At 42.5% G+C, this 19072-nt stretch overlaps 1 long non-coding RNA gene across 1 annotated transcript in view; it reads right to left on the bottom strand.

Annotated features, from left to right (window-relative positions):
• Nucleotides 1-19072, bottom strand: part of LOC149919187 (uncharacterized) — a 48891-nt gene that overhangs the window by 7673 nt on the left and 22146 nt on the right. The window contains exon 3 of the long non-coding RNA XR_016464839.1: nt 3903-4031. This is a non-coding gene — a long non-coding RNA (uncharacterized LOC149919187). The remainder of the gene's footprint in view (nt 1-3902; nt 4032-19072) is intronic.

Genomic DNA, 19072 nt, shown 5'->3' with positions numbered 1-19072 from the left:
TGCCTGAATTAGCAGTGTGAATCCCTTGTGGAAAGAACTATGCTGGTATAAATCCACCTAGGGAAGAATTAGCATTAGCTACATTGGTATAAGCAGTTTTAAATGGGAAAACCAGTCCTTATTTGGACAAAATTACTGAAATGATACAAAACTAAGGTGAGGAAACCTATTTACTTCAATGGTATCAGTTGCGTGAATAAGCTGCTAAATGTGAAATGTTGAGCTATCTGTTATTCAAAATTGAACATCTTCCTTTTCCATAAAAATAGATGACTATGAGTAACAGAGCAATCATATTCTCAAGCTGTCCTAATTTTTAAGATCTCATTGTAATGTCCTTAAAAATAATATAGTGTTTCAAAGAAAATCTGCCAGTGCTCCTTTTTCACAACTGGACAAACACCTGATTCTCTGTTGTGCTCTTACCACTTCTAGTTCTAAATTAATACATGACTAGCCTACACAACAGCTATATATTCTTGTGTTCCCAGAAGTCAGCACAACTCAGTTAGAAACTGTGTGACTGTAGTGAGTAAAAATATTTATGGAGGTGAGGATCAAATTTAACTGGACTTCCATTGTCGTAAGAAATATTTTTTTTTATTTCCAGAGGTATTGTAAGTGGTAGATTACAACAAAAAAATCACAATAGCCGTATGATGGACAGTGCCACTGTATGTAAAACAAGTCAAAAAGGAGGTACTGGCAAATTTCATGCCACCAATGAAAAAAATTCTAGTTTATCTTCTGATTATTTGGGATGTAAGATGTTTTGACTTAATGAATACAAAACCCTGTAATGTTACACACGAGCAGATATAGCAGTATATATCAGGTTTCAGGATGTAAATCACATTAGAATCATAGAATGGTTTGAGATGGATCATCATCTACCTCCAACAAATGTTCTGTAAGGGCATTTATCTTACAGAGTGCCCATCCTGTTTAAGTTAGATATCTGGTGCTTGATTTTTGAAAGATCATTTCAGCAAAGTTGTAAAAGCTCCCTACCATTTGTTCACATAACATTTTACTTCTCGACCGCAAATCCTGGGATCATTTTATATAAATAAGAGGACTCTGGATTACCGCACAGGAAAGAGAGAGCTCTTCATCTGTTCATAATTTATTCTAGTCCCACTGCTAGTTTTGGCAGTTCAGCCATTAGACACAGTCAGACAATAAAAGTTCTCAGCACGGTGCATAGCTGTAGAGTTTTGCTCTGTTTTTGCAATCTAGGCAACAATATTCATCTGTTAAGTAGGGGCAAAATTCTGCTCACCACGAAGCACTGTTTTAGATTAGCAATGTATATCACTTGCTGTGGATATACCAGCCATATATAAGCAATGACAATCTGTTTTACCTCCAAAGATTTTTATTCTTACTTGTCTTGAGAACGCTGTTCAGATAGGAGATAATAAGCAAAACAAAATGCAATTTTTAGAAGATGAAATGTCTTCTACTTCTCCTGTATTTTATTCCTTTATCCCTGTAATCCTAGTTACAAGCCCAGAAAATAAATAACTATGTTAACAGACATGCTTACTAAAAGCTGACAGAAGTTATTGGTTAACAGAAGTTACCACATCTGCGCAGAGGTTAACATCACTCCGTGGTTGTGTATTCTCTGCTTCTCTGGTTCCTTTTCTAGCAGATAATTTACTGGGAAATTTTAACAGTTTGATCACATCTGTTCCTCTTTACAGGTGATTTTTATGTCCCATTTCTAAAAAATACTTCCTATGTCTTTATCTTGACTCCCAGAATGTTCTTCCAAGGGAAAGAGTATGGTGTGTAGGCAGCTTTCCCAGTTCCCTCACTGACAAACATTGTATGTGACTCCTGGAATGCACCACAAGACTTTGGAGACCTTGATCCATTCATCTCATTGACTTGAGGGATGATATTGGTACTGGGTGAGTGAGGCCCTTGTGTCTGGGGACTACCTGTTATCCTTGAAAGATAAAAAGCACTTTAAACAGTAGATGGGAAATGTAACTTCTCTTCAGTTTTTGCACGTACTTTAAAGCACTCTAGAAAGGTAGAATGCACAGGCATGTTTGCAAAATGCATTGGATGTAACTTTTCCGAGGGGGAAAGAGTTATCATTTTTGTTGGGATTTCTATCAAGCAAGGTAATCCCACTGTGATGAACTGAAATGTCAGAGAGGAAAAATCAATTTTGGCATTAGAGAAAACTCATTAATGACAGGTATATTGAAGCACTGGCTGGATTGTCCAGGGACATCGGCTATCCATGCCTGGGAACCTCTGGAAAACAAGAAAGCTATTGCTAAGACTAATGGTGTCTTGGGGCAGGCAATCGTAATAGGCAATCTTTTGAGATTACCTCCAAGATCTTCTGTCTCTCGGCTTACTATGAGGACTATCAGCAGAGCAGTTCCTCTTAGCCTTGTTCAAGCATATCTATTGCATCTGACAGTGTGCAGTGGGCAGCAGCACAAAACAGACTGCAATGGCAGTTGAGATGACCCACGAGATCCTGAAGCAGTCATGCAGAAGGAGCTGCACCCAAATGAGCATGAGGCACAAGGTAGAGGGACACACACAGTTAAAAGTAGAATAATTATGGGACAGTCTTTCTCCTTTCTCAATATCTAAAGAGGAATGAAAGACTGTAAGAAGCCACTTACATATTGTTAGTAAATACACTTTCATTCTACACTTTCTGCACAGTTGCTGTGGATGACAGTTCAAGGCTTTGGGTCTTTTTACCACAAAATCTTTGCTGGCTTTATTCCGAAAGGACTGTAGAATTAAAAGGGAGCAGCAGGGTGAGAGACATCTATTAAGACTGAAAAGCTGAGTTAATGTGTGAGAAAAGCTTCATAGGATGCATTGTAACAAGTGGGAAATCAGCACCATCCTGCATGTTCTTCAAAATGATGTTCAGAAAGCGCTTATTGCATTCAAATATAAAGGTGAGGTTTTAGTTCAACACATTTAGATAAATTACAGGTGACAACTGGTCACTATCATGTTGAGAATATTTTGTCCTCTTTATGAATTGAAAAACTGTGCATAATTCTTGCTATCTATGTATTTATAGCCTGAACAGATGCATTCCTTACCAGTCCAATTGGTAATCTCAGCCAGAAGGGCAAGATTTGAAAGAACTCTGAAAAATGAAATACTAGGCCAAGTGAGTATTACTGGAGGTTTTTGTCATTTCTACTCAAAGTATAATAGTTGGGAATGCAAAGGCTGGAGTATATATCAAAGGGAATGAAAAAGAGAGGAAAAGAAATAATGCCTTTCCACTTACTGCTGCAAAAGAGAAACAGACAGGGAGAAATAACAAATTTACATTAGAATCATAGAATTACAGAATTATAGACTTACTCAGGTTGGAAAAGACCTTCAAGATCATCGAGTCCAACCTCAACCTAATTATACTACCCTGACTCTAACAACCCAGTGCTAAATCATATCTCTGAGCACCACATCCATCATTACCAAGACAAATAAACACTTCAGCAAACCCTGTGATGCAGAACTCAAAAGTGTTCTAATCCCATTTAGGCGTCCTGTGTCTAAAAGGATTACATATAAACACATTCAAGTTTGAATAGTGTTTGATTCAGAGTATGGCAGGCACAGAAGGGATTTTTCAATTTCTTTTTCAAGGCAGGATTTTTGACCTGTCCAATGGCTGATCCCAGGATAAAGGACTGACGGAAGGAGGACCAGAGTTACACTCCATGAAAAGTGAAAGAATTCTCAACACCAACATCTTCAGTGACCAGGGCAGCAATACAGACGCACACTGAAAGGCTCATTAGTGTATCAGTTGCCAAGGAATGTGTCTTTTCCTTTTGCTACTCGTACCAGTAATTAAAAATGTAAAAAGTAAACATCTTTCAGTGTGCTATATTCACCTTGGGAGGCTGGTAACCTTCCTATTTTCAAGGTCAGGAGTCTCATTAGCTTTGCAGTGGCTGAGCTGTAGTGAATAGTCAATTTCACAAAGCCCTCTGGAACAGCAGCTGGTTACAGTACTTCAACATCTAAAAAAAGAAAGAAGAAAAAAAAAAGTTGATAGAAGTTATCAATAACGACTCCTCCCAGAGTGATAGTGCCATCAGTTATTTTAGACTTGAGTACAGTCAAAAGAAACACTTAGTTTTGCTGTGTTTCTTTTGAAGTTTCTAGACCTTAGGTACCTCTCTTGCTATAATGTGTTCATGCAGTCAGTATGGGTGCAAACTTCATGACTGTACATCTACAAATTCTTACTAGAATACTTGTATTTTCACATCACATTTTTCTGTCATCATTTTCATTGTGCTTTTTTTTTTTTAATGTTCAGTATTTATAAACATAGCCAGATAGCTTTCTGAATTTGCACTCCAAACTTATTATTCACATAAATTTTTATGTCTGTCTACTAATAATCAAGCAAATTAAAGTGAGCGTTAGCCTTCTCATCTTATGCTTTCTCCTTTTTCTCCCATCCCAGTGAGCTCTGCCTCCGAGATTTCTCTTTGCCCGAGTCAGGGCTGAACCTGAACTCCAACGCCATGGCAGAGTGAGTTGGAAGAGGGGGTGCATTTCTCTGCAGACCCTATGGACTGCACTTGCACTAGTGCTGATTCAGCAGACATTTCTGCATGGCTAGGCTACAAGACCTAAAATTCAAAAGAATATATCAAATCAAAACAGCATTTTAATAAGAGTTTTAGAACTAGGTTAATAAACCAAGCTGCTAATAAAATGGATAGAGATGAGAGGACAAAACTACAATATTTAGAAGATACATTTAAATTCACCGTTTAAACTTCTGTTCAGCTATTCACTTCTCTGCTGTAATAATATACTGGATCTTTCCTGTTCTTATTCCGTGTACTTTCTCCATGGCAGTGATTATTGTCTGTTATTATCATTTGTATACATACAAATGAAAAGAGAAGTAGGCATTTTCTCTTTTTTTTTCAGTTTGAGTGACTTGCAGAGCCCACAGTATTCCCAAGACAATTTTTGCCTCCTCTAGCAGTAAGCATTCCTATCAGAAAAAGCTCAGAAAATGGGGGATGGAGTTATCTCTTATAGTCAGACCAACTTTTGCAGGCAGAATCCATTAGTCTAGGGCATAAGAAAGAATTACCATGTAACACTCACAAAGGGGTATGCAGGTGCTCCCACTCAAATTTTTAAATACAATTCCATCATAAGGTAGTGGAGGAGGAGGAATAACAGCCTAGAAGACAAGGAGCAGTTGTATGGGAGACACCTGAGTGTGCTTCCCTAGCTGCATGTTGTCGAACCGTATCTCCATATCAGCCATGAAGAGCTGCAATATCCTGCTAGAACTGGAGAGAGATTCTCTGAACATGATTTCAAAAGATCCTTTGCTGAACTTATACTGGATAAATTTCAGCCCCATTTTAACTTTTGCTAGAGAAAACACAATTGTGTCCCTGAATCATAGGGAGGGAGCATGTGGACATTTCCTCCTTACTGAGTCCCATGGGTTTAGTAGAAAGAACAGCTGTGAACACCAGAAGTGGTGCAAGAGCATTCATTCTTAAAGTACCACAGAGAAAAAAATTCCCTTCTTTCCATCTTCCACCCTCAGCATAAGCTCGCTGGATGCATGGCACAGAACCCTGACAAAATCAACATTGATTTGTTATGTGCTAAAAGTTTTGCCAAACACTGACCTGCAAACTTGGAACAGAATTAATTACTTCTGCCAAAGCATTTAGTCTAAATGCTGCTATAATTTAAAGAAGAAAATGTGAATTTGAAGGTTGCCCAGAAAAAGGATACATATAAATATTTATTCCATTAATCAGAGAGATAACGATATGACAAAGTTATTCCAATAAAAACCTGCCAGTTGTGCAACCATATTTTCCTGTCATGGAAACAGTAGAAAAATCCTCCCAGCTGAAAGTGAAACATCATGTAAGAAAATATGAAAAGTTTAATTATAAAATTCCTCCAGTAGTGGTTGGTTGAAACTATTAAGGGACTTTTTTGAACTTCAGTTGTTTTCTTTGGCATGCAACCTGGATCTGAAGGTTTTATACTCCCTGATAACAGTCGCTGTTGAAAACAGAGCAGAAATAATGAGGACTCAAGCACACGAGCCATGGCAGGCTTTTTATTATTCCATTGAAAACTGAAAGGGAGAGGAAGGGAATATTTTATGAGTAATCTGCTTCTCACATTTTGGAATAAAAAAAAAAAAAAAACTAGAAATGTGGTGGAAAATACTATGAAAGATCACATCAGAACTGTGAAAGCTACACAGTATTCTGTTCTGGGACACAAATGAAGAAGTTCTGCTGGAAAGAAAGAAAACACTGCAAAATTTGGGTACAATGTCCCAGTGTCTAAAAGCACAACCCAGAATGTCTCCTTGAAGTACTGCATGGTTTCTGAAGCCTGAGGGGTGCACGCAGCTCCCCAGGGCTACGCACACTATTTCAGTGTCAGGCAATGGTCCATGCACATGCACAGAAGCTGTAAGACAAATGCAGCTCTACTCCTGCAAGGACTCTGGATGTGCCCCAGTCACAGAATTTCTGATTCTTGCTTTATCTTTGATGTGCTGACTGTGATCCTGCCTGTACTCTGCCTTCATCACAAGGATGGAGGATATTCACTCCCTTCTCACTCTCTCCTTCTGCTGGCTCCACTTCCCAGCATCATCATCCCCAAATGGAAATATGAGCACTGTTCTGAGAAGAGGAGCCACTGCTCAGAGATACCTCAAAAGCATTTCTCAGTCCCTGGCTGAAGCATAGAACCCACCACATCTCTCAACAACTACTTTTCAACAAGAGGAAGCCTCAACCCTATAGGCATTCACCCTCTTTGAGAGACCTTCAGTACCTAACTCGTGCCTGGGCAGCAGGCAGAGATTTACTTTTTGAGCGATGGCTGCTCTTTTCGGCAGTCAGAAGCTGCTGGAGCCATGCTACCAGGTTTCCTAGGAATAATGGCTTTTTTTTTTCTGCAGACAGATGACTTTGTTGGAAGGTGGAGCACAGCTCGGTGACACTGAGCAGAGTGGTAGAAAGCAGCAGCTGTCCCTTCAGGAGCATATTGCAAAAATAGTCAAAGACAGCAATTCAGCTGCTTGGCTGTGTGAGCTGTATCTCCATGGAAAGGAAATCAGTCCTTTTAAGATTAGATCCATCTCTGCTTTATATTCCTTTCTTGCCCTTAGTTAAATACAAGGTGACAAAATCCACATGCTGAATTCACAGGAGATCATTAAGTGGGTGCACATCCTGACAGCAGTGAGGAACAGAGATATCACTCAGAGATGAATGGGGAGTCCAGTCCACACACCAATCTGCAGCCAGGGAAAGAGGGGCTTAGTGGTCCATGACTTCTGCAAAGCATCTCTTCACAGGCATGGAGATGAACACATGGAAAGGAGAACAAGGAATAGGTTCAGAACGGAGCACTAGTAGGTCCTGGTGCCCTGTAAGCACATCCAGTTGTATCTTCATCTTGCCTGTATTGGCTGCCACCAAAATCCTTCAGAAATACAAGGCTAACAATCTCCACCAAGACTAAGTACAATAAGAGACCTTCTGCTTCATGAGTTTTCCACTCTGTTAACCAATCCTACACAAAATAAAGCTGTAAACAAGCAGTTAAGTGTGAATTCTCCTCCTTGAATGTCAGTTTCCACCATAATTGCTCTTGCTACAAAGTCTGCGACTTTAAGAGGCGCTATTTGCTGTGCATGTAGAGGTCAAATCTGACCCCAAGTGATTTTCTTACCACTTTGTCAAAACTACCACTCTTCAGTTCCCTTTACAGACTTGCACTTTTACTGAAGACAAAGAAAACTCTCATTTTTAGAGTGACAACAGAACAATTTTTCACCCATTTTCTGTAGTACTAACCTGGAGAAACTATTGACATCAATAATACTGAACGTCAAAATAGAAGAAAATCAAGCCCCAGTGGTTCACAAAGGATTTAAAAGGATCACTGGTTCAGAAAATGAATAACACAGCTTTCTGTGTCACCAACAGTTTTACCTTCCTGACAGTAAGGCAAGATTCTTTTTCAAGTCTGTTTTTCAAAATGTCTGTAAAAGGTCAGTATGCTCTATGCTCAGCCATCTCCTAGTGGAGGCAAGTTAGCTTATACTATAGGTCAAGAAAACGATGTAAGAGGAATTATTTTGTCTTCTCATCTCCAAAACTAAGAAAGGCCATCCATTAAAATCCAACTCATGAGGTTCTGAGCAATCTGTGGACCACCAAACATGCAATTCTTTAGTCTCATTTTTTGTGAAAAATCCTTCCAATGGATTTCACGTGCTTCAGCCAAAGCTGTTTGCTGGAACATTGTTTAAATTACTGTTCATACACAGAGGTATTTCATGAGGAATAGAAGTGAGTTTTCTGGTTCACAGAGTGCATTTGAATTCTGTACTGAACTGCAGATTTCTCAACAAATACTGCCCTGACACTGAAAAAATCCTAACAGGTCCAGCATAAACAACATACTGAAACAAACTTAGAATTTCAAGAGCTGACATTAGTTATGTGTAAGAGCTGTCAGATAAATCATTCAAAATCTTTGGCCTATAATCCCACATTTTGTTCCTTTCCAGTTTTTACTTTTGTCCATTTTTCAAATTCCCTATAATAAAATCAAACAAACACGTCTTCTGCCTTATCAAAGCCAATAACTTTCATGGCCTCTTGCTGCACATCTCAGCTGCCATGTCACCATTTAACATTTAACTTGATACAACCAATACTATATCACGTAAGAAATTTATGACTGTTAAAGTTGTCTTAAGTTTTCTATTAGAAATTATATATTAACTATGTGCTATAAAAATCTCATCACAATTTTTTATCAGTTAAAAAATATATATATTTATTTTTCAGAAGAATTTACCTTTAAAAAACTATTAAAAGAACTTCTAATCTATTGGTCATTCACTAACAATATATTTGGGGTATTTGATAGCTACTATTCATATTAAAGTATCACATCCACGGCTTCCATTGTGATCGATGGTTCTGTGTCAGGGCGGAGGCCGGTCACAAGCGGTGTCCCTCAGGGGTCGGCCTTGGGACCGGTGCTCTTCAACATCTTCATCAGTGACACAGACGATGGCATCGAGTGCACCTTCAGCAAGTTTCCAGATGACACCAAGCTGAGCGGTGCAGTCAATACATTGGAAAGAAGGGAAGCCATCCAGAGGGACTGGACAGGCTGGAGAAGTGGGCCCATGAAAACCTAATGAGGCTCAATAAGGCCAAGTGCAGGGTGCTGCACTTGGGTTGGGGCAATCCCAGGTATTTATACAAACTGGGGGAAGAGCTCCTTGAGAGCAGCCCTGCGGAGAAGGACTTGGGGGTCCTGGTGGATGAGAAGCTGGATGTGAGTCAGTAGTGTGCACTTGCAGCCTGGAAGGTCAACTGTGTTCTGGGCTGCATTAACAAAGGAGTGGCCAGCAGGGAGAGGGAGGTGATTGTCCCTCTCTACTCTCTCTACTCAGCTCTTGCGAGACCCCATCTGGAGTACTGCATCCAGGCCTGGGGCTCCCAGTACAGGAAGGACAGGGAGCTCTTGGAGCGGGTCCAGAGGAGGGCACTAAGATGATTAGAGGGCTTGAGCACCTCTCCTATGAGGAAAGGTTGAGGGAACTGGGCTTGTTTAGCTTGGAGAAGAGAAGGCTCAGGGGAGACATCATTGTGGCCTTCCAGTACTTGAAGGGAGCATACACAGGAAGGGGAACAGCATATATACGAGGGTGGATAGTGATAGGACAAGGGGAATGGTTTTAAACTGAGACAGGGGAGGTTTAGGTTGGATATTAGGAGGAAGTTTTTCACCCAGAAGGTGGTGACACACTGGAACAGGTTGCCCAAGAAGGCTGTGGATGCCCAATCCCTGGAGGCATTCAAGGCTGGATGGTCTGGTGGTTGGTGGGCAGCCTGGTCTGGTGGTTGGTGACCCTGAACATAGCAGGGGGGTTGGAACTAGTTGATCATTGAGGTCTTTTTCAACGCAGGCCATTCTATGATTCTATGATTCTATGAAATCTTCAGCTCAGGGTATTGATACTAAAGCTTTCAGCTTCATCATGTCTTTATAACTAAACAAGACAAATATACCCACAGCATGAGATCTACACCCTGAAATTGTTTCTTGATATATATTTCGGGGAATGTTTTTAACCTCGTTTGTAATCAACAATGTTTGTAGCATAGACCTGCAAACCAAAGTAGAAATTTGCAGACCTCTCTCTCTAACAAGCCAATTCACAAGAGACATTACATAAAAGGAGATACATTCTAGCGGAGTTTCTGTTTTATTTTTGATGTCATGCCCAATGCAAAGAAGTCAGGTCCCTTTGTTTTCTGTATATTTAACATCAGAATTTAGCTACTAATGCACAGAGAAAAAAAAAAAAAAAAAAAAAAAAAAAAAAACAATCAATTTTATCTGCCATGACTGTAATTATCCTGAAGAGTGCAAAAAAATACTCAAGCTACCATATTGCTATGCCAAGAAATTATTTAAGTACTTTTAACTGTACAAAAAGCGCAGAACTAATTACATGGGTATTTTCATGCTGTGGGGGATTTCAGTAGTCACTGTGCTAGGACAAAAAGTATCTACATCTATTCACATATAAACTTGCTTGATTCTGCCGAAGTTGTACAGAAACAGCCAATTGCTTAAGAATGAAAACAAGTAGTAAAAATAATGAAAAGAAAAGCCTGCCTTAACAATAGAGGGGAATGAGCCTAACACTTATTTTTCTTTGACAGCTTTGAGCAGAAGTCATAAAACACAGACACATGGGTGTTCAGTTTGTAGCAAGGCTTCCAGGACAGTCACTAAGGCCAGTAGACTGCAGCAACCACTCCAAACTGGGTAGCTCCTGGGACTGTTTTTATAATACCCTACAGCATCCCATATTCCTGCACAGGACTGGTGGACATGACACAGATTTCACATAAGATCTGTGTATCTCTGGGGCAGTAGCAAGCACTCAGCCAGGATACAGCGTGACGTTTAAAATAAAAATAACTAATTGCACTTTCACAAAATTCGTACAAAATTCTTCATGAACTGTCTTGAGATTAGACAAGCTGCCCTTTGGGCTCTGCTGACTGCATTAACTAGACCTCTGCTGACTATACTATAAACTACAGAGAAATGTGATTTTGTGCATATCTATAGATAGATTCCTATATGCAAATGTCCTAAGATCCGAACCAAATCCCAGTGTGAGTACTTAGGTATAAAATTTTGAGGCAAAGTAATCCCATAATTAAGTAATTTATGCCACTGAGGCCACTGACAGAAGTAGAACTTACCTTAAATTACTCTATTTTTGAAAAGTGTTTTGAGAAGTTTTGAAAGTGTATAAAGAAATGCTGAACACATCTTGCTCTTATTGTTGAGGAGAAAAAATACAAACCTAGGAAAAGAAATGAAGATCCATGCCAAAAGTAAAAGATTCACCCCACCATTCTAAGGCATCCATGTTGAGATAATAAACCATGGTATATTTTTTGTTCAAGAACAGTTATTAGAAGATAGATAGACTTTCTATCTTCCATGTCTCAGCTGTAAGGATTTTCCTGAGTACACTGAGCTCATCCCCTGAAACAAAGGGGCTGTTGGCTGTCCTTGCTCCAGCTGCTTGAGGACTGCAATGTCCCATGTCTTTCCTTTCCAAATGCTGCCTGAGATGGTGATGACAAGTCAGACTGCATCTTGCGTACTCTGCCTTACATCTTTCCTTACAAACCCAATTAAAGGGCAAGCCCCAGCTTGTCTGTGAAACTTAAAATAAAAGGCTTCATTCTATTTGAGCAGGAACTGCAGCTGCTGTTTGTTAGGGAGCAAATCAGCCAAGAGATTTAGCCCTGGTGCTGTTTGTGTTTACGTGTGAAATTTAGAGGGTGTCACCAGTGAAGCCAGTCCTTGCCTACTGCACATACATGCCGAGGGAAACAGAGCCCAGACATTCAGATCTGATCCAACTGGCAAAAAGTGTCCCATAAGAGAATCATTCTATTCTGGGAATTTGCATCCCCTTTCCTTACACAAATTGATCAAAGGGACCAAGATTCACCTAATATTTGTTCCACTGTAAATAGAACCAAAGCCACGGCCACAAACACATTTGCTGTCTAGCTGTATGTAATTTATATTCCCAGTCCCTTCTGACTTTTTACAGCTGTTAATCTATTACCATTTAATATGCCTAACTCTATCCTTCTGATCTATAGAAAAAAAAAAAAAGAGTTGTTAAATAACTACTAAATATTATAAAAGGCTCCTACTTTTCCTGCTTAATGCATCATTGGAATCATGTATATTTGCATTGCCATGAGGTTTATGAAAATACAAGTGTTGGAACATGACCTGCATGGCACACAAGGTTTTCTGGTAGGTTTACAAGATGTCAAAGGATCAGCTCACATTTGTAGATGTAGGCCTAATAAGTGGAAATATGGTTGTATAAGTGTTGATGGCTGGTGTAGGTGTGCTCTCATTTCACTACAAGCACTTTTTGTACTGCTGTCTCATGAAAGTAAACATTTCCCCTCCTTCATTTGAAGGACAGCTTTAAACAGCCAAGTATCTAAGCAAAAAAGAAACCAAGAAAGTTGTTACCACCTCAGCATTCCATAAATTGGACTGATTTGTAAGCAGATCTCATGTTTCAATCACTGAATCCAAGGTGTGAAGCAGAAAATACCACCAGGCAGAGGCTCCAGCTCCTTGCCTACAGCCATGGCACTGCTGCTGCCATTTTCTTATGTGATACAGGAGCAGCAGGGCAACACTTGTTGAACATGTGGAAGAGATCACAGAATCACAGAATCACAGAATCACAGAATGACCTGGGTTGGAGGGGACCTCAAGGATCATGTAGTTCCAACCCCCCTGCCTAGCAGGGCCACCAAACATACACCTTTACTAGATCAGGTTGCCCAGAGCCTCGTCCAACCTGGTCTTGAACACCTCCAAGGACGGGGCATCCACAACATCCCTGGGCAGCCTGTTCCAGGACCTAACCACCCTCCTAGTAAAAAACTTCCCCCTAACATCCAACCTAAATCTTCCCTCTTTTAACTTAAAACCATTTCCCCGTGTCCTGCTATTATCAGCCCTTATGAAGAGTTTACTCCCCTCCTGGGAGTAAGTTCCCTTCAGATATTGAAAGGCTGCAATGAGGTCGCCCCGCAACCTTCTCTTCTCCAGGCTGAACAAACCCAACTCCCTCAGCCTGTCCTCATAGGGGAGGTGCTCCAGCCCCCTGATCATCTTCGTGGCCCTCCTCTGGACCCTTTCCAAAATCTCCATGTCTTTTTTGTACTGAGGGCTCCACACCTGAACACAGTACTCCAGATGGGGCCTCACAAGAGCAGAGTAGAGAGGGACAATCACCTCCCTATCCCTGCTGACCACCCCTCTCCTGATGGAGCCCAGGATCCCATTTGCTTTCCGGGCTGCCAGAGCGCACTGCTGGCTCATGTTAAGTTTCTCATCTATCAGGACCCCTAGGTCTTTCTCTGCCGAGCTGCTCTCAAGGACAACTCCCCCCAGCCTGTACAGGTGCCTGGGGTTCTTCCGGCCCAAGTGCAAAACCTTGCACTTTGCCTTATTGAACCTCATTAGGTTCACCCGAGCCCAGCTTTCCAGCCTGTCAAGGTCCCTCTGAATGGCCTCCATTCCCTCCACCGTATCGACTGCACCACTCAGCTTGGTGTCATCAGCAAACTTGCTGAGGGTGCACTCCATTCCCTCATCGATGTCATTAATAAAGATGTTAAAGAGCACCGGTCCCAAGACAGACCCTTGAGGGACACCGCTCGTTACCGGCCTCCACCTGGACATAGAGCCATTGACCACCACCCTCTGTCTGCGGCCTTTCAACCAATTGCTTATCCATCTAGTTGTCCACCCGTCAAATCCACCTCCCTCCAGTTTGGAGATGAGGATGTGATGGGGGACCATGTCAAAGGCCTTGCTCAGGTCCAGGTAAATGACATCAGTTGCCTTCCCTTCGTCCACCAATGCCGTCACTCCATCATAGAAGGCCACAAGATTAGTTAAGCATGACCTTCCCCTGGTGAAGCCATGCTGGCTATCTAGGATCACGTGCTCGTTCTTTATGTGATCAAGCATATTGTCCAGGAGGATCTGTTCCATAATCTTCCCAGGCACGGAGGTGAGACTCACCGGCCTGTAGTTACCCGGGTCCTCCCTGCTCCCCTTCTTGTAAATGGGAGTGACGTGACCCTTCCTCCAATCGTCCGGGACCTCACCTGACAGCCACGACTTCTCAAATATGATGGAGAGCGGCTCAGCAACCACCTCAGCCAGCTCCTTCAGGACCCTGGGATGCACGCCATCTGGCCCCATAGACTTATACTCATTCAGTCTAAGGAGGCACTCTCGGACTTGCTCAACCCTTACAGTGGGGAGGGATTTACCTCCTTGGTCCCCACATAGAGGTATGGGGGTGCAAGACTTAGGGACGTGAAAAAGACTAGAATCCTGGCCACCAGTGAAGACCGAGGTGAAGAACTCATTCAGCACCTCAGCTTTCTCTTCATCTGTTGAAGCCATTTCTCCTTTTAAATTTACCAAAGTAGGTACGCCCGTTTTGGCCTGTCTCTTCTGGCCAATGTACCTGTAGAAGGTTTTCTTATTGTTTTTCACGTCCCTGGCCAAGTTCAGTTCTGCCTGCGCCTTGGCTTTCCTGATCCCACGTCTGCAAGTCCGGACGGCATCCCTGTATTCTTCCCAGGTGACACAGCCTTGTTTCCAGAGCTTGTACACCCCTTTCTTCACCCTCAGTTCTCTTAGCAGGTCCTTGCTGAGCCATGCCGGTTTTCTACCTCTCCTGCCCACTTTCTTAATCAGGGGAATGGAGACCTCTTGTGCTGCCAGGAGGGCATCCTTGAAGAGCAGCCAGCTCTCCTCAACGTCCTTATCTTTGAGGGCAGCGCGCCAGGGGATCTTGGCCAGCATTCCATTGAGTAGCTTGAAGTCTGCTCTTCTAAAGTTCAGCGTCCTGGTCCTGCTCTTTACCAGGCCCACATCGCTTGAGATCACAAACTCAACCAGGGCATGATCGCTGGAGCCTAGGCATCCTCCAACCTTGACGCCTTTGATGATCTCCTCAGCGTTGGTGAGCAGCAGGTCCAGCAACGCTTGACCTCTGGTCGGTCTGTCCAATACCTGAACCAGAAAGCTATCATCAATGGATTCCAAGAGCCTTCTGGAGCTCTTGCAGCTCGCCGTGTGGTTTTTCCAACAAATGTCCGGATGGTTGAAGTCCCCCACCAGGACAAGAGCCCGTGAGGCAGACGCCTCACGCATCTGGAGCAAGAAAGCCTCATCAGCAGCCTCCCCTTGGTCAGGTGGCCTGTAGTATACCCCTAATACCAGCTGACCTTTATTAGTCCCATCTCTAATCCTAACCCACAGGCTCTCAACCTGTTCTTGACTGTTTCTCATGGGGAGCTCCTCACAGTTTATCCAATCTCTGACATAGAGAGCAACTCCCCCACCCTTCCTACCTCTCCTATCTCTCCTAAAGAGTCTATAGCCGTCGATGGCAGTATCCCAATTGTGGGAGTCATCCCACCATGTTTCTGTGATAGCAACAATGTCATAACTTTCAGAATGCATCACAGTTTCCAGTTCCTCCTTCTTGTTACTCAGGCTTCGTGCATTAGTATAAAGGCACTTCAGCCGGGCTGTCCGTCTCACCACCTTCATAAGCGATCCAGGATCCGCTAGAACAGCAGCATCCCCAGCATCCCCCTGCCCTACTCCCTCCTTTTGCACTCTGCCATCATTGCCCACAGAGTTTGGTACAATCCCTCGAATGAACCGTTCAACCCCAGTAGCCTTTATTTTGCCCCCTTCCCCCTTCATTCCTAGTTTAAAGACCTGTCAATGAGTCCCGCTAATTCTTCAGCTAATACCCTCTTACCCCTCAGGGACAGGCTGCTTGCATCAGCAGCCATCATGCCAGGTGCAGTGTAGATTGCCCCATGGTCAAAAAAGCCGAAATTCTTGTGTCTGCACCAGCTCTTAAGCCATCTATTTAAGAGTTGGGTTTTTCGGATCCACCCTGTACCTTTTCCCGACACCACGGGCGTAGAAGAAAAGATCACCTGCACCCCAGCTCCTTCTAGTATTCGCCCCATTCCCCTGAAGTCTTTCTTGATGGACCTCAGGCTTTCCTTGCCAACTTCCTCGCTGCCAGCCTGAATTATTAAAAGTGGGTAGTAGTCTGAAGGCTGAATCAACCTAGAAATTTTCTTTGAAATGTCCCTGACCCGTGCCCCAGGAAGGCAGCACACTTCTCTGCGGGTGGGGTCGGGCCGGCATATAGGGCCTTCTGTTCCTTGCAGAAGGGAGTCACCTACAACAATCACCCTTCTGTCCTTACGTGTAGAAGCAGTCTTGAGGCTTTGGGGTGACCGCTTCATCTGAGGCAACCTCGTGGGTGAATCTGTCTCCACACTCTCGCTAGTCTCCCCCTCAAGTTCCAGGGCCTCAAACCGGTTTCGCAGAGGCACCTGTGGAGCCGGGGATGGTCGGGATGGGGGATGCCCCTTCCGCCGAGCAGGCACCCGTTTCCACTCCTCCTCCCTTCTCAAATTGCTGCTGGGGGGAAGAGAGGACAGGGGGCTCGCTGCAGTGCTGCCAGCTGTCTGGTTCCCCTTTACCACCTGTTTGTGAGGTGACAGGGGCTGACATGCTCCATTAGGAGCCTCGGCTGTGTGCTGAGAACTTGAGGCTGAGAGGGACTGACACCACCAGTCAATCTCCCTCTCACACTCTTTTATAGTCCTCAGCCTCTCCACTTCCTCCTTCAGGTCAACTACGAGGCTGAGCAAGTAGTTCACCTGGTCGCAGCGAACACAATCACTGCCTCCCTCACCCAGCACTGCAAGGGCCAGGCTCTGGCACTCAGTACAACCAGAGACCTGCACACCAGCATCTCGGGTTGGGGGCTCAGTCTGAGTTTCCTCAGACATTTTGGCAGCAGCCTTCCTATAAGGCATGTGCAGGACCTCAGTCTGGGTCTCTGCAGTCTTCTTGGTTGCTGCCTCCCGTTTCTGAGAGATCGGGACCCTTGCCTGGGCCTCCTCAGTATTTCTGGCAGCAGTCTTTTGCCGGGGAGCACCCATGTCGAAGCAGAATACTTACCAGAGCTGAAACAGGAAGTCAAGAGGTGCGCGAGCCCTGCTTCCTCCTGACCGTCTCTGGTGGACAGCGGCTGCGTCAGCTGCTCCCGTGAGAGCTGCCGGGCTTCTCTTTTACCCGGGGGCTCCCTGCTTGAAGGAACCGCCCGAGATACATCCATGGCCCTGCAAAAATCCTTTGGCTAGAGTGGTAAACTACATTGTAAGGAGGAACACTTGATTTTGGATGTTATTCCAACCAGGCATTGAGTAATACAACTTCCATCCTCTTTTTTCATTTAGATCTAATTGCTATTAATTCTTTAGAAAAAAAGGAATACCATGATTAATCAGTATGCTAATTAACTGAAAAGACACAATTAAGCAAAGCCTTTAGAGTACCAACAAGAAATCCAAGAAAGTAGCACACTGAGGTTTAGACAAAATAAAGGCTATGGCAAAGTCTTCAAAAGTGTGCAAACCTAACAGACATGTACAGGAGATTTTACAGGGACAATCAGCAAATGTAAGTGCAGTTCCTAAAATTATAAATGGCAATTTTCCATCCTCAAGGAGATATGATGCAACATCAAGTCACTATGCAGGTCTTTAGCAAATGACAAATGAAAATAGGTTAGAATTCAACACTTTGGGGAACATTTCAGCAAGTACTGTAATTTATTGCTTTACTGTATAAAACAATGATTTATGAAATTATGATCCATAAAAAAATAAATATTGATTAAAAAAGTCTTAAAATAAAATCTTGATTTATTTCAAAAGCAATCTGAATGGATGCAATTGGAAAGAAGCAGAATGGTATACATGTGAGGAACTGAAGTACTTTCTCCCCTTTTAATTATCAGGAGTTCCTATGAGGACAAACACTAAAATCAGTCAACGCATTTCATCAAACACATTTCATCAGGCACATTTCATCAGTCCTATCCAAAAATTTGGAAAATTTGTTTAAAGAAGCCTTAGTCTTTCTGATACTATTTTTCAATAAGTCTTAGAACTCTGGATAAATTCCTGACAACTGGAGCCAACAGGAGTCAGGTATGAAAAAGGATTGATGAGGAAAGACAGTATGTAGACTGCTGCTCCAGAGTAAAAGATAATTGGCATGGTGTTTTTTAATCAACACTTTCAAGCACATAGTTGAGTTTTTCAGTTAAGTTTTAATATTTCTAGAACTTGTTGATCCCCTTTTTCCATTCCATCTAGAATATTATCATCTTCATATCTGCAGTGATTAAAAAGAAAGTTGACAAAACAAGCCTTGCAAACATATGTTTGGTGTTGACAGTGATGAAGATAGACCAATTTAGACAGCAACCTGGGGCAGCATTTAATTAATTCACTCTGACGAGGGGGAAAAATGTGTCTGAATCTCATCACACATATCTAAGTTTGTAATGGTGCTTCTACTCCCTGAAAGCAAATCTGGGAGAGAGATCTCATCCTGAACATACTATCAGTCTTAACCTGCTTGGTTGTCATCACTTCCAGACTCTGTCAATAGCTAGTAATAAGGAGATTTCGTAATTCTCCTTTCCATGTTTATATAAAACAATATTTCTGATGTACATTATGTAAAGTTTTATGCACTGAGGTTTATACCACTCCTTGACAGTCTGCAAAGAACGTTTAATTCTCAACAGGTAAATGATGTGTTTATTGTCAGTTATCAGGCTACTGATTAGATGTTGTCTCTAATGAATGCAGTGTCTGGCCAAATGCTTACTTTGTCTGATATGCCCTTGGGACATCAACATTTCCAACTTGCCCTGAAATCTACAGCTTTTTGGAAGGTGGCTTAAAACTGTTGATCTGTTTGTTTGAAGACAACCATGGGAATACACTCAATTTTGAATAGATTC

Source organism: Phasianus colchicus, chromosome 2, assembly GCF_987193195.1.
Source record: "Phasianus colchicus chromosome 2, bPhaCol1.hap1.1, whole genome shotgun sequence".
In the NCBI taxonomy this organism is placed as follows: domain Eukaryota; kingdom Metazoa; phylum Chordata; class Aves; order Galliformes; family Phasianidae; genus Phasianus; species Phasianus colchicus.
This window is presented reverse-complemented; position numbering and strand designations above follow the sequence as displayed.